Source organism: Phocoena sinus, chromosome 21, assembly GCF_008692025.1.
Source record: "Phocoena sinus isolate mPhoSin1 chromosome 21, mPhoSin1.pri, whole genome shotgun sequence".
In the NCBI taxonomy this organism is placed as follows: domain Eukaryota; kingdom Metazoa; phylum Chordata; class Mammalia; order Artiodactyla; family Phocoenidae; genus Phocoena; species Phocoena sinus.
Window position 1 is genome coordinate 13,092,952 of NC_045783.1, and position 24,789 is coordinate 13,117,740.

A 24,789-nucleotide genomic window follows, 5' to 3' on the forward strand; every position below is an offset into this window, starting at 1 on the left:
CTGGGAAGAGATCCTTGACTCAGTGGTTCTCTGCCTTTGCTCTGGCCCACATACCTGAGTGACAGGGATCCAGGATACACTGGTGAACGTGAGAGGCTTACTACGGGGTCGGGGGAGAGACAAAGAGAAGAGGGGGCTGCAGACGGTCTCAAGTCTGAAGGTTCTGTGTGGTTTCTAAAAGCCCCCTCCTCTCCATGATTCTGACACACACATAAGTCCCGTCCCTCAAAGATGACAGAACCATGCAACCCCATTTTATAGATGTGAAAACTAAGGTCCAGAAAGGAGAAGTGATTGGAGAGTTAATGAAAGAGCTGAGTCAACTCTGGGCCTCTGGACTCTTGAGTTCATGCACCTCCCACTACCCAGAGCCTTGTACATAGCTGTCTGTCAACAAATATTTAATAAATAAATGAAGTAAGGACTCAGTGTTTGCGTTCACTGAATAAAATAATCGCCTGAGTTACTGCAATGGTTCATATCATGGGGTCCCTGGATCCCCAGTAGAACTCAAAGTTACTGATGGGAGTGGGAAGGTGGTAACTAGTTTTAGAACCTCAGAAGGCCCAATAGGTCTAACAGCTTATCTAAGAAACGGCTGCCCAGGTTGCCTACAACGTCAAGTTTCTCTACTTTGGGCTGGAATTAGATCAACTAGATTTGCTGATGCTGGCTCTCTCAAGTCAACCAGGAGTTCTGACTGCAAGTCTAACGTGTTTCTAAGTAATAAAAATGGGCATATGAAGTCTTCCTAACTACACACAATCTGTTTCAGAGACCATCTGTCAAAAGATGGAGCTGGGGAGAGGGGAAATCATTTTAAAAGGCTCTCTCAAGGCAAAACGCTGGTGACTGTGCGTCCTCTGGACGGGTCAGAGCCCAGCCTCAGGTGCCTGTGGACGTGACTCTTCCTGCCTGTGTATTTCTCTTGGTATTTTATATAAAATACTGACTTCAGGTCTCAATCTGGACCCTATAGATAACTTACCATTCTTTGCTGAAAAAAAATCAACGTTTAATCAAATCTCGTCACTCCCAAGCCCACCAGCACCCCTCCACCGTGAGGGCCACTGCTTGACCCCGCCTTGGGCAGACATTACAACCAAATACTGATCAGACTCAGGCCAAAAGTAGGGCACGAATGGGGCCAACAGGGACAGAAAGCCCTAACTTCCTACCCCTGTGTGAGAAGGGGTCCCATACAGACCAAAAGAAGAACTGATTTTATTGTTAACAATAACTATTTCACAGCAATTTATGTTATTTTTATATACCACTTTATGTATTTTATATCTCTTGTAAATATATACTATCTATTATATTTATTTTCACATATGCTGTCACATATCATTTTCACATATATAGTGTTAGGTACATAGTAAGCATTCAATAAATGCAAGTTCACTGAGTCCCTTTAAAGATGTTACAGCAAAAACTAAAATCAGTTAAGGGCATACAATTAATAACAGATAATGAAGAGTCTTCAGCAATGATGAAGAAAATTCAGACTACAGCAAAGTGAGCTTGGGAAGGTTTTTTCTTGATATGAAGAGGGAAAATACATTGGTCCAATCATTTTTATTTCCATATCATTTGGTCTCCATGGACACCATCTATCTTCTCTTCTGACAGAAAAAAAACTCACTGACAATATCATATGTCACTGTTAAATACTTTAATGCTTTACATAAAATAGTTATGCTGTGTTTAATTTCTTACCATTATTATTTTCTCTCAGAACAAGTAAAATCCCTTCTTGCTGAAAATTCTATAAGAGAAAGTCAGTGCTTAATCCACAGTCATGATTCCCTGGCTTTTCAAGTTAAGAATAATCTGATAAAATTCTGAAAGTGAATGCCTTACACATTTGTAGATTGCTATAACTTATGCAACCTTCTTTCATAACAGTATCTCATTTGTTCCCAAAAGCAACCCTATCAGATATACAGTTAAGTATTATTATCGCCTTCCATAGCACTCACCCCTAAAGGTAATTACTGTCTTTATTTTTTAGCTGGGTATTGTCAGCTCACCAACTAGAATGCAATCTCCCCAGAGGGTAAAGAAACTGTCTTCCTGTTCCCAGTTGAACCCACAGAACGTAGCACTGTGTCTGGGGCATAGTGAATGTTCTAGGAATAGTTATTAAATGAATAAACTCCCTTATCTGCTTTAAGCCTTTTTTGGTATAAAGAACATAATAGAACCATGTCCCAGATACCCCATTTAGAGTTCACTGGTCTGTTCTCTATCAAAAGGAAACTGTGTAAAAATGCTCTAAAAACAAGGGAGCTTATATGCCATTATACTAAGAATAAAAGTACAGTGTCCTTGGAAACAAGAGAAAATCGATGCATGTCAAACATCCAAATGTTAAACATCCAAAGTTTCAAATTTTCCACTACTGGGTTTAAACGTGTTTAACTAGCTTTGGTATACTGAACAGTTGCCTAATAAAGCAGGAAAGTGGAGGAACAGAAAAGTTGGGTCATGGTTCACTGAGCTGTCAGGACTTTTGTTTGCCATAATTGGCTTCCAATTTAACCACAAATGCTTACTTTCGATTAGGATGACATTTTTACAGGTAAGTAAGTCTGAAATATGCAGAGTTATCTCTAACTTTTGAAGGTCAAAAGAAAAAAAAAACTCGACTCATTGAGAATAAAGTATGTAAATGTTTAATATTAAGAATCAGCTACGAATCATAACAGACAAGAACCCGGATCTAAGAGGCCAAAATCTAACTTCTTACACAACAGGCTAAGTTATAAATTATAATCATTCACTAATTACAGTGAAATTCTGGACTCTGCCCCATCGTTCAATAGATTTTTCAAGGTTACCCCTTAAAATTACCAGGTTAAGTCCTAAATATTCCATCTGCTGAACTTTCCTTAGAAAACACAAGTTCTTCCGGGATTTCACCCTGATGGGGGGGGGGGCGGGTGAGAAAACTAGAAAATCCTGAATCTGTGTGCATGAAGTTAAACAGGGGTCCCCCTCCAAGTCGTGACAAGGAGCGTACATCTGCCTAACATCAAGACCATCCACCTTTCCCATTCGGTCTGTCACCAGGCCCCTGTCTGCACCTGCCCCTAAGCACCAAAAAGCGCAGGCTGCTAAATCCCAATGTTATCTGCAGTCGGTCTGAAACTACTAAATGAAGGCAGGCTTGACAGCAACCTTGGTGATTCCTGAAAATCCACAAGAGGAAATGTAACTATCCTTCACCCTCCCTCGCCATTCATCAAAAGCAGACCGAGTCACAGCAACTGGGAGGCCGGGGGCAGAAGGCAAATGCCAGCACGCTTCCTCAAGTAGGAAGCTTCTGCGTTTTCTTAACCAAGGACAGGGCGCACTACCCGTTGCCCACACTGCAGGGAGGAGGCTGAAGAGGGAGGGAGCAGGTAAAATGTCCCCAAGTTCCAAACACTATACTCTGGGGGCAAAAACGACTGAAAGCCACGCCGCTCGCGTGTGGCAACCTCGACTGCTAGTGCCGGGGGTCACATTCACAACGATGACCAGCGGTCCTGCCTACACCGACTGACCTCAGCGCCTCGCCTGGTGCCTGGAAGGCTGTTTCTGCGCCCGGCTCGGGCTGCCTGCCTCCTTTCCGCTTCTCCCCCTCTAATGGGGTAAGGGGGTGAGGACGGCCCACGCAGCCACACCTGGGGCCCAAACAGAGATGCCGGCGCGTCCCAGTAGGGGGATGAGCTGCATCCTGAAACCCTCTGAACTTGGAAAGGCAGCCCGAGCCCTCTCGGGGCCGGCTTCCAGGCCGTAGCGCCCCGAGCGGGCGGGCGCCACGATCGGCCACGACTGGCATCGCTCGGTGGGCGAGCCCGGCCCGCGAGGCGGAAAGGAAGTGGCTGCCGCGGCTTTGCACCAACCACGTTCGGCCGGCGGGCGAATGCCACTCGGCGCCCCGAGCGGGGTCGGAGGGCGCGGGGCGGGCACTCCCGTCCCCACCCCGCCGCCGCCGGCGCCCCGGGACCCCCAGGGGACGCCGGCCCCGGGCCTGCCAGCAGGGCGCCGCTCGGTCCCCGGAGGCTCCCCGCCCCCACCTCGCCCGCTCCGTAGCCAAGGCGGGTCAGGCCCAGCGCGCGAGTACGGCCCGGGGGCGCCCGCGGGGACCCGGAGGCGCCCGGCGCTAGGCCGCGGCCGGGCCGCTGACCCCTGGGCGCGGCGCCCTCCCGGGACGCGCCGCCCGAGCCCCCCGCGCGCCGGGACAAGTGCAGTGACAAAGCCCCAGGGCCAGGCCGGGCGCTGGCCGGCGGGAAGGAGGACGCGGCGTGCCTCCCGGGCGGTGGCGGCAGCGGCCCAGCCCCCAGGAAGCCGGGCGCGCCGGCCAGGCCCCGCGCGCAGCCCCGCTCCAAGCCCGCCCGCCGGCCCCGGCCGCTGGCACCCGACGCCCGCGACTCTTCCCCGAGCCCGGCGGGCGGGCGAGCCCCGGGACCGCCGCCGGGCGCCCCATCAAGTTTCCTCTGGCCGCGGCGGGAGGCGCCTCTCCCGGCCCGGGCGCGGGGCGCAGGCTGAGGGTGGACTGCGGGTTCCTGCCTATTTACGCCAGAGGCTGCCTGGAGAGAGGCACCGCCAGCGGGCAAGGAGAAGGACCCGCTCCCCTCCTTCGGACCTGGTGGCGACGGCCTCCGTAAACATACACACGCACACACATGCACGCGAGAATTTTGTTTGAAAAGGAGGCCCGACTCTAGCGGACCTGCACCCCCCACACACCACCTGGGGCGCAGAATCACACAGAGCAGGTCTGTGTCCATGGAGCCACCTCTCCGCATCTGCAAATCCAAAAGTGAAATTAAACCTCCACCAACCTCCTCCTCCTCCTCCTCGCAGCCTCAGCAGCCCCAGTAGCAGCAGCAACAGCAGCAGAACCTGCTTCCCCTAAAATCAGATGATCCATAACAGCGCCGACTGTTCCTCCAAAAATCAGTATTAATATTTATGAACCTCAGCATTTTCCGTCTGCAAAACATCGTGTCAAACCATCAGGACGCGCGCACACACATATCCCCTCCAGTCCTCATAAACATGCCCTCGAGAAAAACACACACGCACAGTCACAACTATTATTTGAAAAATGTTACCTCTCAGTGTGCTTTTTCACGCTATCAATACAATTCCGCAAGGCTTAAGTGTTGCTAGGATGTGTGAAATGGAAATGAAAGCCCGTCAGTTGAATAATCGCAGGAACAAAACTAAAAGTTACTCCCCGGCTTGCCTGAGAACAGTCCAGATCGAAAGCAAAACAAGGAGAGGAAACTGCGAAGCGCTGAGGCTGGAAATCCCCCCACCCCCCGCCCTCCCGGTGCCTCGCTCCCTCCCTCCCTCCGTCCCTCGCTCGCTCCCCCCTCCGCCCTCCTCCCTCCGCCCTTCCTCCCCAGTGTTTGTTTCAAGCTTGTGCAACTGGGAGGTGGAGGCGGAGGGAGGGCGCGAGCTGCCCGGCCTGGAGGTGCGGAAGTTCGCCGCCGCTGTTCATTGGCAGGCAGCGCCGCTTTCATCATTTCTCAGAAAAGTCAATTTCATTTTCACTTACCCACGTCGCGGCAGCTGGAGCAACAAGCGGCTGCGCGTGAGTCTGCTGCTCGCACACCCGGGCGCTCACACTCGAGTGGGGGTCCGGGGGGTGGGGTACTGGGCGCGAGCTTGGGTTCCGGCCGTAAGCTGGCGGCGGTAGGAGGGGACCGCAGGTACCTACCTGACTCTCCATCCTAAGGGTCACCTGAAGGTAGGGAAGGAGGGAGGAGGAGGGCGTGTCGGGGAGGCAAAGCTCTTGCCATGCAGTTGGTGGGGCAGGTGTCAGCCGTGTTTAGAGCCTGTTTTCTGAGTGAATAAAAATTCACTTTGTAACACTGCCCACTTCCAAGGAATACAAGGAGCGATTAACTGACGAGAGAGCATTACTTAGATACTAGAGCAGTAACTGGGCCAATAACGCATCCTTAACTTTATTTGAACCCTTATCAGTAGCTGAGCGTGTAACCATTTGAAGGGCAGCTGTCATCAGGGACACCGCCTGGAGCTCCGTCTGGGGGCGAAAAGGAAGGCCTTCCCCTAGTAAGTCACCAGCAGTGTCCTCCCAGACTGAGTGTGCAACAGAAGTTCCCTCCCTGAAGGATGAGATGGGCAAGGGTGAGAGCTAATTTTCCTGAAAGATGTCTTAATGTGGCTGGTCCAGGAGAGGGGTTTTATACTGTAGTACATGCAGCTAGGTTCAAATCTGGCCTCTTTAACTTACTAGCTGGGCATCCCCAGTCAAGTTGCTTAACCTAACGCCTCAGTATTCAATGCCTTGAAATGGGGATGAGTGAGAGAATGCAAGAATACGGGGGCAGCACCTGTCACCTTCAAGGTGTGTTAGCTCAAACTAATACAGTTCACTTGGGACCTGCCGTTTTTGGGGTCCCTTGTTTTAAAGTATAGATTCTCACCTGGTTATACCTGTTTCTTCCCCCACATGCAGTTTCATTGGCCTTCTCCCAAACTTCTCTCCCCGACACAGAAAGTCCCTTCCTGAGAGGCCAGAGCTACATATATGTAAACACTTTTCTAAAAACATAGCTCCAACACCCTCTTTGTCACAGAAGTATTCAGTTCTATGGACTGGAAAAAGAAAAGTATCTCAATGCTTTTGGTGAGGAGACAGCTGAGGGTTTACGCTTCTGTTTTGTGGCCGTGGTCTCAAAAATAGATTTCCCATGCACCATTATTTCTTATCCCCTCATAGAATACTATTTGACCCAGCCAGCCACTTTCTTATTTCGTAAAGCAATGACTATTATAGGTGATTAGAGTAACTGTATACAAACTCTGTAGGACAGTTGTCCCTCTTTACCACCCATGGGCCCAAATTAAAAACCCAGTAGTCCTTAATGTTTTCCTTCCCCCCAACACACATCCAATCGGTAGTAACCTACTGACCCGTTGATGCTGATCCCAAATCTCTCTGGGCCTGGCCCCTCCTCCATCCCCTTTGCATCGCCTTTATTCAGCTATGGCAGTGGCCTCAGAACTGGGCTTCTGAACTAGGGCTCATCCAGGTTAACAGCCGGGTTAAGCAGAAAATCAACTTCAGGTGAAGCACGATTGCAACCCAAACTCCACCCCTCAAAAATCTCCCCACAGCCTTCAGAATAAAGTCCATATTATTTGACAAGACATAAAAAGCCCGTTATAATCTGGCACCAAACTTCCTTTCCAGCCCCATCTCTTGCTACTGTGCCCCACGAGCTCTACACCCCTCCCTTGTCAACCCAGCTTCCATTCCTTTTGGTAAAACAACAGAGCCATCCTCTTGTTCATTGTTTTATCCTTAGCATGGTGTCCAGCACAGAGGCACTCGACTACTTGGGAATTAATAGTTCCTTGCCCTGGGTTCTCAAAAAATATTTTAGACTTTATCAGAGTATTTTTAATATAAATGTAATCGATATCTATTGTGCAGAATGCAGGAAGTACAGAAAAGTTGAAAAGAAAATATGACACCTGCGATCTTACCAGTAAGGAATAGACCTGATGATATTTTTATGTGTTTCCTTCTAGTAATTTTTTTTTTTTTTTTTTTTTGGCTCCACCACGCAGCATGCAGGGCTCTTAGTTCCCTGACCAGGAATCGAACCTGTGCCTCCTGCAGTGGAAGCACGGAGTCTTACCCACTGGACCGCCAGGGAAGTCCCTCTAGTAATTTTTCTCAAGGGCCATTTCCAGTCCTCATCTGCTCAGTGTCTCTGTATCATTTAATAATTCCCATCATACTGCCTGATGCCTATGTGACAACCTTCTCCTGTTTTATTTCTTGGCTGGCTCCCCTTCTGCTGCCAGCCTCCTAAATTATGGTGTTTCTAGACATTCTGTCCTCACCCCTCCTATTTTCTCATTCTACATGCTTTCTCTTTGAGTGCTTTCACCCACATCCAAAGCTTCAGATAATCACTATTTGGTGATAACTCCATAATCTATAATTTCTAAGCTCTGGATGCATTTATTCTAGATGTTCCTCGGGTACAACAAATTAGTTATGTCCAAAACTAAACTTATAACATCTTTCCCCACCACCTTGTATTTGTCACTTCATTAACCAGCCAGGGAACTGGGAGGCATCACCAACTCCCACCTTTCCTGAGCCCCTGGAGCTCCCTGGGCATGGGTATCATTTCCAATTTCCAGGCCCCTAAACTCATAAAACGTAGACTGAATTTCATTCGGTTCTTATGTGCTGGAAGACATGTAAATCTGACCCCCAAATCCACTGTGTATTGATATACATCATCAAGAAATATTTTAGCCCTTTGATGAGATGCATACAGTCATAAATCTCTGTGGAAAACGGATCAGTATAGCAAAATATAACCTTTTTGAAAGTTTCTGGAAAAAATGGCCTTGGCCATACCAAAGAAATCTGACCAAACACCTGGTCTAAAGCAACAGATGTTGTTTGAGCAGTGTAGTATATTGAAACTAGAGTGAGCTCCTGAGTGAGGCATGTTTATGTTTCACCTGCAGGATGGACATCCTAGGACCGTCTACCTGGATGCATCAGAACTCATTTCTTTTCAAGGGAGTCGAGAAAGGACAGGTTACTTGGCCATGCAGCAATTGACCTCTCCATGACTGAAGCTTAAAGATACATTCAAGGTTAGCCCCTCTCAAATGGGTTTTTAATTTATTTTTCTGATAAATGAGAATAGTTTGATAAAATTATTCAAGCAATAATCCTTTATTGAACCAAGTAATAATAATTTATTGAATCATTTATTGAGTCAAGTAATAATCATTTATTGAATGCCCAAGGACTTTTCTCATGAACAAAACAAATGAAAATCTCTGCCTTTCAAGAAGTTTTCTTACAGTCTAGTAAATTGGAATGTTAATTTCCATTGTATCATCCTAGTAATGACTCGGACATCACCTCCATCTATAATCGCAGTCTTTACAACTGTATATTAAAGTTATGAATGTAGAATATGGTGGCGTGCTCACTAAAGGATTAAGTATTTATAGGTGTGATTAAATCAGTGCCCCCCTCATCAGTCTGTCAGTTGATGCCCTAATTTTCCCCACAGTATCTCTGGTACCACTTCGGTCCTGGCCACCAAGGCTCTCTTCCATGCTGCTATAATTTAGCAGAGGTTATAAAATCATGGAAAATGAGTGTTCCACACTTGCCAGAGCAGTTGGCCAATATAAAGCAAAGAATATCATTGTGAAGTCCACACTGAATAAATATACAGCCACATTAGATTGCAGTTGAAACAGTAGAACTGCAAAGATGTTGAAAAAGCCATCAATCAAAGTTCAGGGACCATAGGCATCAAGTTGGAGAAATTCTTATCTATTACCTCATGTAACAGTTTCTTCCATTTTGCTAGAAACTCTAAAATGAGGTGCATTGTGTTGCAATTATTCTCTGAAAATAATGAATTTAAATTGAGCAATATATTGCCCAATCCTTAGTAACAAATATTAATTTTGTCCTGTTCTTCTGATGACGTAAGGGAAGAAATACTCTTTAAAAGTGCCAAGATGTTTGTGTGTGTGTGTGTGTGTGTGTGTGTGTGTGTGTGTGTGTGTATAGGGGCAGAGAGGGAGAGAGAGATGAGTGAATTTTTCTCGTCCAAAAGGAAGGCTTTCAATTTGAAAACTTCAAAAAAATTTTTTTTGCTATAATTTCTCTGTCTCATCCCAAATGGATTTGAAATATTCATTATTTCTCTAAGGTAATAAACTATAAAGTAGTGCTTTTAAAGTCAGAAGGAAAAAGTGCCTATAGCCTTGCCTTGAAGTTCTTTAGAAAAAATTACTATAATAGTTTCAAGTATTAAAAATATTTTAGGGACTTTGCTGGTAGCGCAGTGGTTAAGAATCCGCCTGCCAGTGCAGGGGACACAGGTTCGAGCCCTGATCCAGGAAGATCCCACGTGCCCCGGAGCAACTAAGCCTGTGCACCACAACTACTGAGCCTGCGCTCTAGAGCCTACAAGCCACAACTACTGAGCCCGCCTGCCACAACTACTGAAGCCTGCCCATCTAGAGCCTGTGCTCCACAACAAGAGAAGCCACTGCAATGAGAAGCCCGCGAACTGCAATGAAGAGTAGCCCCTGCTCGCCACAACTAGAGAAAGCCCGTGCACAGCAATGAAGACCCAACGCAGCCAAAAATAAATAAATAAAATAAAAATTTAAATAAATTTCCAGTTTGTAACATAAATTCAGCAAACCACTGAATATTCGGATTCACTGAATCCGAATATTTGAAGAATTTTTGTTACAGCTTCCACCACTTCCCTATAAGCTCCTCATTCACAGCATGTGAACCTTGATGATGTTCAGTCTGTTCTCTTTGTCCCAAAACTTCTGAGCATTTTGAATAACACACCTTATCCTATTGGAAAATGTTTGGAAGTTTGCCAATCAGAAAGACAGAAGAGTCAGAAAACAAAGGACTGACAGTATTTTTAAATACTCCTACTTCCTCAGAAAGTTTCATCTCCACTACATCCAAAAGGTGCACGACAATTCACACGTACACCTCTCGGCGCTGCCTCCTTCTCCTGAGATGCAACTCCAAGACATTTCCTAGCCGTGCTCCTCAGGTAAGAACAAGGCAAGACCAACCCCTGCTCTCCTGGAGCTTACATTCTAGTGGGGGTGATGTCAACAGACAGACAAACAAACCAAGAAAATAGTTACAGATTTGTATCCGTGTTCTGAGGGAAACAAACACGACTTTGGATAGAAAATACTGGGGGATCTAGGTGGTCAAGGAAGGTTTCTCAAGGAGAAAATGACATTTAAGCCAAAACTTGGAGGAGAGGAGACTGTATTCGTTTCCTGGGGCTGCCATAACACAGTACCACAAGCCAGGTGGTGGAAGTAACAGAAACGCATTGCCTCACAGTTCTGGAAGCTGGAAGTCCAAGATCAAGGTGTCCACAGAGTTGGCTCCTTCTGAGGGTTATGGGGGAAGGATCTGTTCCTTGCCTCCTGGCTTCTGGTGTTGGCCAGCAATCCTGGGCATTCTTTGGCTTGTAGCAGCATCACTCCATCTCTCCCTTCATCTTCACGTGGTGTTCTCCCTGGATGTGTGTCTGTATCCAAATTTCCCCATTTTATAGGGACACTAGTCTTATTGGATTAGGGGCCCACCATACTCCAATATGATCTCATCTTAATTCATTACATCTGCAAAGACAATCTGAGATATTGGGGGATTAGGAGTTCAATATATGAATTTTGAGGGGGACACACTTCAACACGTAACTGATATCCATCGTGTGATGAAGCCCCGAGCCAGAGGGAAGACTGAACACAAAGGCCATGAAAAGCAAAAGGGTCTGGCATATTCTGGAAACCAAAAGAAGGTGAATGTGACTTAAGAGTTCTGAATGAAGGTAAGAAGGACACAGGCAGGTGGGCAGAGGCCAGATCAAGGACTTTGGATTTTATTCCAAGATCAATGGGAAGATTTTGAAGGGTTCTGTGGTCTTAAAAGGTCACGCTATAAATTTCCCAACTGTCTCCTCAACATCAATGAAATGCAAGGATTTCTTAATTTGTGTATTTCTCAGAAGAATTTGTAACTGTTCTTGCACTGACCTCTCAGTTCATTACATGATGAATTTGTTGAGGAAACAATGCATTGGGGATATTTTGAAACAGTTTAATCTTCTTTTTCATTTCTTTTTGGCATTCCTAAGGTATTTCTTTCCCTTTAACTTTCTGTCTGATTTTCATCTCCACAAATAAAAGAAGTAAATTTTTACTTCATTCTTTTTACCCTATCCCCATAAAAACTTCCCTTAAAAAAAAAGAAGATATATTCAACTGTGGATTCCGGGCACATGCTATTTTCCTGTTTTGAGTGAATGATGATAATTTTCAGAGATTGTGTCACCACAAAATCAACATTCATTCCAAAATTTAATGGTTTCAAATGTATTTCTTTTTTTGATTTCTAAAAATTTTCAAATTTCTTTTCCATCAGAAACCCCTTGTGTGTAATAAATAGTTTCCACAAAACTGAATTTTTGTTGGCAGAACAATCGGCGTAAGTAAAACTTCACGATTTGCCTTGGGTGTTTTGTAATTTGAAAGCAAATGTTGGTTTAAACAGCCCACCATATATTTTGTCAATGTCCAGCTGTGGATGCTGGGTTTTTAGCACCACTTCTTTCCGGACAACCAAAAAAAATATCACTTTCTTTCCTGTTTTACATATTGAGGTTCTGCGTAAGATTTCATTTGGGGAAAAGGTTCTGTCGCTTTAAAAAAAAAATGGAAAAAAGCCACCAATACTACTGGAAGTTAGTTTTGCTTCATTTTCCTATAACCGGAGATAAGAAAGAAAACACGACAAACCATAAGTGAAGACCCTTAAGACTGAAGGAGAGAAAGAAATATGCAGACCCAGGAACAGACGCCCGAGGGAGGGTTGATGGGTGAGTTCACTCTGGGTGGCTGGGCGGAGCCAGCCTCTGCGAAGGGGCCAACATTGTAGGTTCACCCTCACTTGAGTTGCTCAGGTTGTCTCCATATTTCCTTGTTTTTATTTCCTACCTTGATGAGAACTTTTCATCTTTTCAGGGATGCAGAACCAACAGATTCATGACAACTCGTTTCACAATGTATGTGGTTGATGTCATGTTTATATGACACTTTTGACCAAGCCTTTTCCCTCATTGAGAAATTAGAGGAACACTACCCTAGCCCTGTCATCTTCCACAATGCTTACAAATATTTTACCACATATACACTCTTACTGGTATTTCTCCTTATGATGAACTTAAGTAAGATAGCAGGAAATTTATGTTCCATTGAGGGTAAAAGGAAAACAAAGTTTTATATGTACAGTAAGGTCACCCTACAGATGTTCATATAAGTAAGGTGAAAAGGAACTACATCAAAACATTAATAGTGGTTGTCTTTGAGAGATGGAACTATGGGTGATTTTTTTCCTTTTGAAAAATTAACATTTTTAAGAATAGATTTTCCTTTTATTAATGTAAACATTTTAATATATTTTTATAGGTGATTTCAGAAAATTATTTCTTGATATGCTTATGATTTTTATGTAAAGGACTTGTAAGGTTTTTTAAAAATTAATTTATTTTATTTTTGGCTGCGTTGGGTCCTCGTTGCAGTGCGTGGGCTTCTCATCGCGGTGGCTTCTCTTGTTGCGGAGCACAGCCTCTAGGTGTGCGGGCTTCAGTAGTTGTGGCTCGCGGGTTCTAGAGCACAGGCTCAGTAGTTGTGGGGCACGGGCTTAGTTGCTCATGGCACATGGGATCTTCCCGGACCAGGGCTTGAACCTGTGTCCCCTGCATTGGCAAGCGGATTCTTAACCACTGCACTACCAGGGAAGCCTGAGTTGTAAGTTTTAGCTAGTTTTATCCATGGGACTTCAAAAAACAAAGCACTGGTTAATACATCTTATATTTTACACTACATTCTTATAAGAATTTTTAAATCTCTGTGTAGAAGATAATTTTTTCCTACAAATGCTATATAGTTTCTCCCAGTCTTTAATTTTATCAAAATATTCATTTTTAATGACCCTCCAAACAGGACTCTCCAAAGGAACATATAAAAACAAACTAACGTGTGTCCAGATCAATGGCTATTAATAAGTGATACATTCCATAATCATTATTAATATTTAAATAAGCTTTTGCTTTGATTCACATCATGTTTTAAATATGCCGTTTGAAAAAGTTTGACTTAGGAGAAATCTGTAACAACTAAAGAATCTCTTCTACTTGTAGTTTCATTTCATTTGTATGCAAGAATATTACTATATTCTTAGCAATCAAATTCAAATTCTTAGATCTCAAACATGAATGAAGACTCTAAGCAAATTATCAAAATTTTATGTTAAATATTTTCTTTTTTTGCCTTTCTTCTTTCTGGCACTTCCACATTTAGTCATCATATTTCCTATTTTACTTGCTCAACTTCCACATATAACAGGATTGGCAGAAGGGAGAGAAAACAACTCATTTGAAGGCAGTAAAGGGTAGGATGTCTCTGTCTCTGTCTCTCTCTCTGTCTCTGTCTCTCTCTCTCACACACACACACACACACACAGTAGAGGAGGATTCTCTGCATGCAGAAACTCAATTCAGAACATTTTTCCCACAGAAATAATAAGAAACCATGATGGTAAAAGTATATAGTTTTCCTTCATTATGGGTTAAAATAGGAGTTTGTGGGCTGGCCCGGGAATACACCATTTTATAACATCGTACACGTGGGAAACTTGCATTCTGAAATCTAGACAGCTGTTTTCAAAAGACACTATGAGGGCTCAGTGCGTTTATGTGGGCCTGCGGCTGCCCACCCTCTGCAGGACCGTGCTCAGCAGTTTGGAGGCGATGAGGAAGAAAGAGGCCTGCTTCCTGATCTTGAGGCATTTGCAGTCCACGTTGGGAGTCAGGGCCCACAGTGCAAAGATGATTATTTCAAAGTAGAAATGGCATGTGGCCCCACTCCCAGGTAACATTTTAATACATTCATTTATCTGTTCATTCAGCATCTGTTTCTTGACTTTATAGTAATTATCTCTCTATTTTTATAGTCTAAATGATATTTTCTAATATAAATAATACATGATTATAGAAGAATATTAGAGCAATACAGACTTCTCTGTAGTGACAAAATCAGAAAGAACTTGAATGTTGATAACTGAATGATTGAATCAACTGGGGTTGATCCATTCTGTGGGATGTTATGCACCAATAAAAAAGAACAAATTAAGAATATCTGTTGTTCTGGACAGGGGACCAGGATGTATTATAAAGAATGAAGATCAAGATGGAAAGAAAGTTTCCTATTTTGATCTCCTTTTTGCAAAGACAACAGTGGACACCCCCAAAAAAGTTTGAATTCGAAAGGATAAAGGTGTAGATATGAAGCTGTTAATAATGGTCACCTTAAGGACAGGTGAGCTACTAATTTTTTTCTTTATTTATTTTTGTACTGAGGAAGAAGATGCTAATTTTAAAACAAATGAAAATTTGGAAATACAGAGCAGACTAAAGAGAAAGATTAAAATCACTTTGATTTCTGATTTCTGTTTTGCTTGGTATTATATGTGTGTCAGAGAGAGAGAAGGAGAGAAAAAGAGAGAGAAACTGCCCTTGATAATTATCAATAGACTTTTCTTTTCTTTTTTTTTTTTTGCGGTACGCCTGCCTCTCACTGCTGTGGCCTCTCCCGCTGCGGAGCACAGGCTCCGGACGCGCGGGCTCCGCGGCCATGGCTCACGGGCCCAGCCGCTCCGCGGCATGTGGGATCTTCCCAGACCGGGGCACAAACCCGCGTCCCCTGCGTCGGCAGGCGGACTCCCAACCACTGCGCCACCAGGGAAGCCCAATAGACTCTTCTTGAGTGTCCACTATGTTTATGTCACTTCAGGGCCCTTCTGGTAAGAGTGCTTTAACCCAGAGCCACCTAATAGACCCACGATGGAGACACATTTAAGCAGGCTGGCATTTCACTTCCCTATAAAAGCCTCCTGCTTTCCCTATGGGAAAGGCCCGTCGTGGCCCTTTCTGTGTATATCTGCTACCTGAAAGGTAAGGAGGAGTTTCCTGAAGTGTAAAGCTGGGGGAATAAAGGCTGTTGCTCTCATGCCAGCCTCATGCCAGCCTGAGCCCTGCTCTTGTTAAGGGTTCTCTGCTTCACCCTGATGAATTCCCCTACAGCATTTTACAGAACCAACACGGCTTCCCCTCCAGGCAGGCTGGATGCATTCACTGGAGGGAAGCAAGCAGCTGCTGGAGTCTGGCCCACTGAATACACTTTGAGAAGGTGCTGTGTGCGTTTCTGTTCAACATTACTTGTATGTCCATGATATCAGTTCAGTGGCCTCAGGAGAAGTAGGGACCTTAGTCCAGTTTTCTCTGTACCTATTCTGAGGATTATTCACCGAGTGATAGGTGTCCATTACATCAGCATGACACCTTCATCAGTCAACCACAAAAATAAATGATTCCACATGGTAAACAACGAAGCATAGTAAGGATACCGAAGAACGGCTCAGGCTTCCTACAGGTAGTGGGATTTGAGCTGTACCTTAAAGAATAGGTTAAAAATAAATTAGCGATTAAAACAACTATACGCCAATAAAAAAAATTAAAATAAAAATAAATAAAATGCTCACACAATAAATAAATAAATGAGAAATTAAAAATAGATTTGTGTGTGTGTGTGTATATACTTAATAGCCAGCTTTAAAAATCCTTCACAGAAGCTTTCGGACTTTAAAACGTCCTCTCATCCCACACAGAACACCCATCTAACAAATTCATCTGGTCCTACAGTCCACACCAGTTCTGTGTTTAGGCCGAAGGGATTTTGTTGAATTATACATTAAATATATTGGTATAGTTAGGAAACTAGTTTTTTCAGTTAAAAAGTGGATATGGGGGCAGAAAGACTCCTACATCCAACATGTGGAAGAAACATGTGCATTTAAGAAGATCGCTAAGGCAGCTCTTTGGCCTCTAAAACTATAGGCTGAGAACTATTTCCTTGGGATACTTTAACTGATTCCATGGAATGAAAGCGAAAGGTGACAGTCACCAGATGAGTGCCTGCAGATGTGAATTCCTTGGACGCTCTTAGGTTAGGGCGTGTATCAGTGGACGGGCTGATGTAATGTACCGGATCTGTCCATGGCCACGTTCAGCATGTACAGAAGAGTAGCCTCAAGTTATTTGTTAAATCAGCATTCCGCTCACAAGTTACTTTAATTACATGGCTATGATGATTCCATGATACCAGACAGCTGGTGAAAACTGAAGAAGAAAAAACCTAATGCTCAGATGTTTAGCTTGTGGTCACGTAGGCAAAACACCTGTGCACTAAGCTAGTATTTATCTAGATGTTTGATGACCTCTAACCCTTTTTCTATATACTTCATTTCTTCCTGTTAGCCAGTATAAAGCTCAGATTAGATTAAAATTTAATTTATCTCCAAGTTTAGGCTTTAATGAAACAAAAATAAAGGAATTATAAGAGTGCTGTTTTCTGCTACAAAAATGTGGGAGATCTGGTTTCAGAATGACAGAGTAAAGATATACCCACCCAACCACCTTCTCTCAAAATTCACCAAGAAACATCAAGGAAAACAGGTAACAGATATGCATATCCATCATTCGGAAACTAGGAGATGTCTGTGCCCACAGTACATGGAGAGAGAATTTGGAAAGATGAATATCAAAGACTAAGCAGAGAGAAGGAAGGTCGAACCTTAGTGGCTGCAAAGGGAGTTGAGAAGTGAGCTGCTTTTTCCATACAGAACCCAGAAAAGCACAGGAATGGGAAAAACTGGGCAGGGGGCAGCAGGATTAAATTGATCCCCCCAGTTCTCCACCCCCACCCAGTTCCCAAGCAGTTTGTTGACCTCTCTTCTCCCCCCAGACTCTGAGGTGAGCAGAGGTGGAATTCCATCTGAAGCAAGAGAATTGAGGGAGTCTGTGTGTGGAAGAGTGAAATCTCCATTTCTTTTCTACTGCTCTGACCCAGAACACCAACACCCAGAATAAAATTCCAAGAGAGGAGACTGGAGGGTGCTACCCCAGAGAAAATACTTGTAAACAGTGATATTTGCAGGGCCTCGGTAAAAACAACAACTGGTCCCCCGATCTGCCTCAGTGAAGACCACCAGTGTATAAGACCAACACATGTATGCTGAGCTTCTGGTCAGGTGAGCTTTTTGGTGCCTTACTTTTAAGAGTGAACACTCAAGGGCCAAGAGACACTCTAATATAACCATGATGAAGAAAAAAACGGAACAAAGAACTCAGAGGAAACAAAGATGGTGCAGGAAAGAAAATGTCAAAAAATGTTAATGTCATTAAAGATGTGAGAGAAGATATTACATCTACAAAAGAAGAAAAAAATGATATTAAAAGGAAGAATTAGAGAATACAAAAGGGTTCCTAGAAATTAAAAATATGATGGAACATTTTTTTAATTCTATAGAATAACTGGAAGATAAAGTCAATATAAAGCATAATAAAGAAATGGACAATAGGAAAAAAAAAATAACAAATGGGTACTCACTGCAAGAGATCCAGTATCTAGTACAAATTTTAGAAGATGAGAATTGAGATAACCGTGGACAGGAAATTAGTAGAGGCATAAGAAAGTTCCTCAGGAAATTTTGAGGGACATGATTTGCCAAATTTAAAAGGCACCCCAATGTCTAACCCAATATGTAAATGAAGATATGATGTGAAGATCTGTATCAAGACATCATCACAATTAAGAAAGGAAGGAATAGTTTGGCCATGAAAGAGTAATAAGGACTAGACTTGACAACCTGCAGTGAACAACTAGAAAACTGGACAAAACATATGAAACAACAGTTTTTCAGGCAGCACAGGACAATGATCCTTGAGAAAAGGGAACCAGATGAAGTGAGCCCTGGGCTTTCTGTTGGAGGTGATTTCCATGCTGCAGCTGCAGGGATGGGGGGACCCAAATAGAAGCAGGGAAGAAACTGAGGAAACAAAGATCAGACATCAGAGGAGCTTAGACAGATGGAAGTTGTGAGGCAGAGTTCCCAAAAAGACGTAGTTACACAGAAAAAGAGCTCCAGAAATTTGTACGGTCCCCTCTAGCGTTTGCTGAGTTCTGGACTAGGCACGTGGAAACCAGAACTCCAAAAGGCTGGACAAAGAATGACTGGGGCATGGTAAACGAAATATTCCCAGAGCTTACACAGACCTTGGAAATGATCAAATTCCCCACAGGCAGAATGGAGATGCCAAGCCATTTATGCCTCTCTGGTAGGGCTGAACAAACGCTGGAGTGGGGCTACTCTCCATATGTCTTAGAAAAATTAAAATCAGGTCTTGAAGGGATAAAGCTGAAATGCGAGTAAAACTATTTGCCTAAACAAATCCAAAAACTCATTAAAAATGAAAAATCAAGCAAACAAGAATTCAGACATTCAGCAACATAAAATACACAATGTCTAAAATCTAATAAAAAATTACTAAACATGCCAAGAAGTAAGAAAACATGACCCATAATCAAGAAAAAAAAAGCAATAGGAATAGATACAAATAAAAGCCAGATATGATGGAAGTAGAAGACAAAGATTTTTTTTAAAGATCTTATAATTGTGAACACATATTTAAAGGAAAATATGAACCTAATGAGAAAAAGAAAAGGAAGATATCAAAAAGAAATAAATGAAAATTCCAAGATAAAAAGTACACCATCTGAAAGTTTAACTGGATGAACCCAGAACCAGATCTTGGTTACTAAATCCATTCTCCAATAAAAGAAACCAGGGCTTCTTGGAGAAATGAGATTCTAGAGCTGGGGCAGAGAATATACAGAAAGCAAGAAAGTTCTCAAAAAAACAAAATGAGGGAGGCATGTCAAAGGAACAAAGGAGCCAAATGAAAGACCTATGCTGAGAGAGTTTGAACAAAAAAAAAAAAAAAAAAGAAGAAAGAAAAAGTATTGGATTATAACTCAAAGTATAAAATAAATATTGATGAGTCCATACTAATAAAAATCAATGATAATAAATAAATAAATGCATATAGAAAAATTTCAAATAATTTTATGTAGGTCCTACTCCCTCAAGGAGGCAGAGCATAATTCTAATCCCTTAAGTGTGGGATGCGCCTAGTGAATTCCTTCCAAAGAGAATAGTATGGAAATAGAGGCAAAGTTAACTTTATAGTGGAGAAACTTGACAAACTACCTCACCCAAGTGATCAAAGTTAACGTCATCAGTGATAAATCATGTTGGTAGCATGAACCCTTAATATGATGTAATGAAAATGACTCAGTGGCCTTTGTATCAAAACTCCATAACTACAATGTGGTAGGCAGAATAATGGCTCCCAAAATGTCCATATTCTAAACCCCAGAATATATTACCTTATGGGAAAAGAGACTTTGCAGATGACATTAAGGATAGGGACCTTGAGATCCAGAGATTCCCTGGATTATCCAGGTGAACCCAGTCTAATCACATGAGTCCTTAAAAGTGGAGACCTTTTACTGTCCTGTCGCCAGAGACAGAGAGAGATGTGACGATGGTAGGTCAGAGACGGAAGGTCAGAGAGAGTTGCTCGGTTTGTAGAAGGAGGAAGGGACCCCCAGCCAAGGGGTTGTAGATGGCCTCTAGAAGCTAAGACAAGGACACACAATCCCCCAGAACTTCCAGAGAGGAATACAGCCCTCTGACACTTTGATTTTGACCCAGTGAGACTCATGTCGGACTTCTGACCTACAGAATTGTAAGTAATATATTTGTGTTGTATTGTTTAAGCTACTGAATTTGTAGTAATTTATTACCACAGCAAAAAAAAAAAAAAACAAAAACTAATACACTCAGTCTAACCATGAGGAAAACATCAGACCAACCCACACTGAGGGTCATTCCGCAAAATACCTCCTCAAAACTCTCAAAGGCATCCAAAACAAAAAAGTATGAGAAACTGTCACAACCTAGCGAAGCCTAAGGAGGCATGATAACTACATGTAATGTGGCATCCTAGAGGTGAAAAAGGACATTAGGTAAAAACTAAGGAAATCTGAATAAAGTATGGACTTTAGTTAATAGTAATATACCAACGTTGGTTCATTAGCTGTAACAAATGTGTCACAATAATGTAAAATGTTAGCAATAAGGGAAACTGGGTGAGGAGTATACAGGAACTCTGTACTATTTTTGCAGTTTTTCTGTAAATCTAAGACTCTTCTCAAATAAAAGTGTATTTCAAAAAAATTCACTGGATAGGAATAGCAGCAGATTAGGCAAAAAAGGCCAGGGAATATGAAGTGATAGCAATACAATCTATCCACCATGAAGCACAGAGATTAAAAAAAAAAGACTGAAAGAAAATGAAAATAAAGACTGAGTGATCCTTTGGGGCAATGCGAAGCAATCTGACACACGTATATTTAACTGAAATCCCAGAAAGAGAAAACAGGAGTGGGGGAAGGCCAGAAAAAAATCTTTGAGGAAATAATGACCAAATATTTTCCAAGTTTGATGAATCCCATAGATGCAAGAAGCTCAACAAACCTTAAGCAAGACAATCAATCAAACAAACAATAAAACACAGTGAGGCAAATCATAACCGAATTTCTGAAAACACATGATAAAGAGAAAAATCTTAAGAGCAGCCAGAGAAGAAAAAGGTATTATATAAAAAGGAACAAAAATAAAGATGACAGGGGCTCCCCTGGTGGCGCAGTGGTTGAGAGTCCACCTGCCGATGCAGGGGACACGGGTTCGTGCCCTGGTCCGGGAAGATCCCACGTGCCGCGGAGCGGCTGGGCCCGTGAGCCATGGCCGCTGAGCCTGCGCGTCCGGAGCCTGTGCTCCGCGACGGGAGAAGCCACGACAGTGAGAGGCCCATGTACCGCAAAAAAATAAATAAATAAATAAAGATGACAGCAGACTTGTCATCAGTTAAGGATCTGGAAATGAGATCATTCTGGACCATCCTGGTGGGCCCCCAATCCAAAGACAAGTGTCCTTATAAAAGAAGAGAAGAAGACACAGCCACAGAGGACAAGTCCACGTGAGCACAAAGGCGAGACTACAGTGATGCAGCTGCAAAAGCCAAGGAATGCTCGGAACCACGGGAAACTGGAAGAGGCGAGGAAGGATTCTCCCCAGAGCCGTCCTGGGCCAAGAACTCCGGTCGTATGTATGCTTTGCTGTAAATATAATATTAATAACTACTGATTAACCACCTCTACCTTTCTAAGTACATAAAATCAAATAGGTCTAAGATCTTTAACCCTACAACTGTCTACTTCATGCCCAGATTCTGGGTTGGTTAGATTTTTATCACACCTCATCTCAACCTCGTGGTCTTATGTGGTCCCATAAGGGATCCAGGGTGATTCATCCCCCTTTTTCAAGTTGATAATTTGCCAATATCAGGCAAATTCGTGACTTTGGTGTTTCTTACATTTTTATGCTGATTCAATGTCAGGTAAGATTAAGAGATTGGGAGAACATGGAATGGTGTATAAAGGTTGGTTTTTGTTAATTCTGGCAAAAGGATCAAGTTTGTTTTTTTCTCTCGGTACTTAAGGATAATTTTTAAAAACCTTTTCAATATACTAATTCTTTTTTCCAGTTTTATTGAGAAATAATTGACATACATCATTATATAAATTTAAGGCATACAGCATGATGGTTTGATTTACATATTAATACTTTTAATGAGGACAACTAAATAGATTAAAACTAAATGTATTTTCAGAGCACCAATAAGGCCAGTGATCTCGATAAACCTTAATCAGTAGAAAATTTTAGCTATTCCATGTGGCTCAACAAAAATATGAATACACACACACACACACACACACACACATATATACACATAACCTATCACAGAGTCATTAACAAAACTTAAGTGTGTGTCCACTCACTTTTCATGATATTATCTGACTTATTTTTAGTAGAATGACTCATTTTTCTGAGAGTTGTGAGAGATTTGGACCAAACCCATATTCCAGCCTTTTTATCACCAAAGAAGGAAGGAAAGTGTAGGGAACGTACATTTACTGAGAACATGCTATGTAGCAGGTGCTCTGCTTAAACACCTATCCCCCCAGTAGGCCACTCCCTGTGAGGTTGGGGATCTAGTTCCCATTCCAGGATTTTGTCATCTCTTCCTGGTCTGATGGGGAAGGCTCCTAAAAATTACTGGTATCTCTGCTTCTACTTTTGTCTCCTGGCGGTCCACTCTAGACTCAGATGCACCAGAGTGTTATTAAAATATATCACGTCACACTCCTGCCTAAAGCCCCTCAGGCATTCCCCAGAGCAATTAGAATAAAATCCTCTCTCGCTTCCATGGCCTACAAAACCCCTGCATGGGGTCTGGCCTGCGCCCACCTCGTTCTCTCTCACGCCGTCTGGGACTAATCTTTCTCCCACTCGCTCCCCATGCTTTAGCCCTGGGGTCAGCAAATGACAGCACACGGGCAAAACCCAGCCGACTGCCTGTTTTCATACAGCTCCTGAGCTGAGAATGGTTTTTACATTTTTAAATGGTTGGGAAAAAAATCAAAAGAAGAACACTATATTGTGACATGTGAAAATGATAGGCAATTCAATTAAGTGTCCACAAATACGGTTTTATTGGAACAGAGCCATGCTCATCCGTGTATGTATTGTCCAGGGCAGCTTCTGTGCTACAATAGCAGAGTAGCTGCAACCAAGACTGACTGGCCTAAAAGCTTAAAATATTTACTAGTTGGCCCTTTGCAAGAAAAGTTTGCTGAACCCCGCTTTCGTCACACTGGTCTCCTTCCCGTTTCTAAAACTCACCCTGTTCATTCTCTCCTCAGGGCTTTCTAGTTCCTGTTCTCTCTTCCTAGAATGTTCTTCTCCAGCTCTTTGCATGGCTGCTTTGTTCCATGAGGTCTCACTTAACATGGGCAAACCCAGCAGAAGGTCATACACTATCAGACCGCATCTCTTACCTACAAGAGGATCCCTGGCTAGAGAGGGTGGATTGAAGCTTCCTTCTTTCCTTTCTGGCAGCAGCGAGGAAAGGAGAAGCTTTCTGGAGGCCAGGCTCCGAAGTGCACTGAGCTGGTGATCCCTCCTGCAGTCGGTGTGAATGGATGCTCCTAACCTGCAAAGTAGAGCCTACGGAGCTGCAGGAAGGGATGGTGATGAGCTCCATCTCCCAGGCTCCAGGGAACAGAGGAGCCTTCAGAGACCCTCCCCGGCCCTGTCAGACGATAGCCAACGAAGCGTTGGGCACTGCCCAGAACTCTTGGCGTACTGTGTAAAGAGGGGAAGGAGGGTGAGGTGTTCTTTCATCACAGTGCCCTGGTCCACAGGAGAAGTCAGTCACCCTGTGGATAAAAAGGAACCTAGGGGCAGGACAGGAATAAAGACGCAGACGTACAGAATGGACTTGAGGACACGGGGAGGGGGAAGGGTCAGCTGGGACAAAGTGAGAGAGTGGCATGGACATATGTACACTACCAAATGTAAAATAGATGGCTAGTGGGAAGCAGCCGCATAGCACAGGGAGATCAGCTTGGTGCTTTGTGACCACCTAGAGGGGTGGGATAGGGAGGGAGGGAGGGAGGGAGACGCAAGAGGGAGGAGATATGGGGATATATGTTCATAAAAAAAGAGAAAGAAGGACCTGAATTTAGTGTGAGGTGGAGTCAAAGTGCACAGCTCTTAGACCAGAAGGCCTTCTCTCTCCACATCAGCTGCAGGATCACGGACAGTCACTCTCCCTCTTCTGTGAAATACCAACTTGTCTAAGCCTCTGAGAGATTCTTAAGGGGCCAGTGAGAAAACATTTGTAAAACTGCCTTGTAAATTATGACTTGAACATAAAGTCTCTCACTCATCCTCTCTGAATACGGTGAAACGAGAACACGAAATTCTACCAAATACACACCGCTGTGACAGCCCCACAATTAAGCCTATTTGGTTAAATTGGTATGTTCTTAAATGTATTATTTTGTTCTTAAAATATAAAAAGAAAAGACGTGTGTAAGATTTTAAGGGGTGTTGGCTTAAAATGCAACTACATTCTGTGAGATGGAGGGCGGGCGTTGCTGGACGCAGCGATGAGAAAGGGAGATTCTGAAAAAGAAAAGGTGCAGACGTAACAGATTGCGACCAGCCAGGAAGAGAAATGCACCAATACCTCCCCTCACATTTATGTGGCAGTTTTAATTTGGAAACAGTATATTTCCCAAAGCAACCCAGCGAACCGGGCTCGGGGTACGAATGGTTTT

At 43.4% G+C, this 24,789-nt stretch overlaps 1 protein-coding gene and 1 long non-coding RNA gene across 13 annotated transcripts in view; one reads left to right on the top strand and one right to left on the bottom strand.

Moving 5' to 3' along the window:
* IRF2 (interferon regulatory factor 2) overlaps positions 1-5,287 on the bottom strand; it is an 85,384-nt gene extending 80,097 nt beyond the window's left edge. The window contains exons 1-2 of one of the 2 annotated variants that reach the window (XM_032618164.1): positions 5,109-5,287; positions 4,836-4,986 (exon numbers count right to left, since the gene is read on the bottom strand). The gene's annotated coding sequence lies outside the window, so the exon portion shown is untranslated. The remainder of the gene's footprint in view (positions 1-4,835; positions 4,987-5,108) is intronic. The other variant, XM_032618163.1, reaches the window with a different exon arrangement.
* Positions 5,288-5,442: 155 nt separating this feature from the next.
* Positions 5,443-24,001, top strand: LOC116746661. 11 transcript variants are annotated; one of them, XR_004347830.1, is made up of 6 exons: positions 5,443-5,749; positions 8,524-8,655; positions 10,498-12,644; positions 13,942-14,958; positions 21,470-21,706; positions 23,567-24,001. It is a non-coding gene; the product is annotated as an uncharacterized LOC116746661 (long non-coding RNA). The 11 variants fall into 11 exon arrangements; XR_004347829.1 differs by having other exon boundaries at positions 10,498-10,613; positions 12,005-12,644; positions 21,470-24,001; XR_004347828.1 differs by lacking the exon at positions 23,567-24,001 and adding an exon at positions 5,989-6,153 and having other exon boundaries at positions 21,470-22,095.
* Positions 24,002-24,789: the final 788 nt, after the last annotated feature.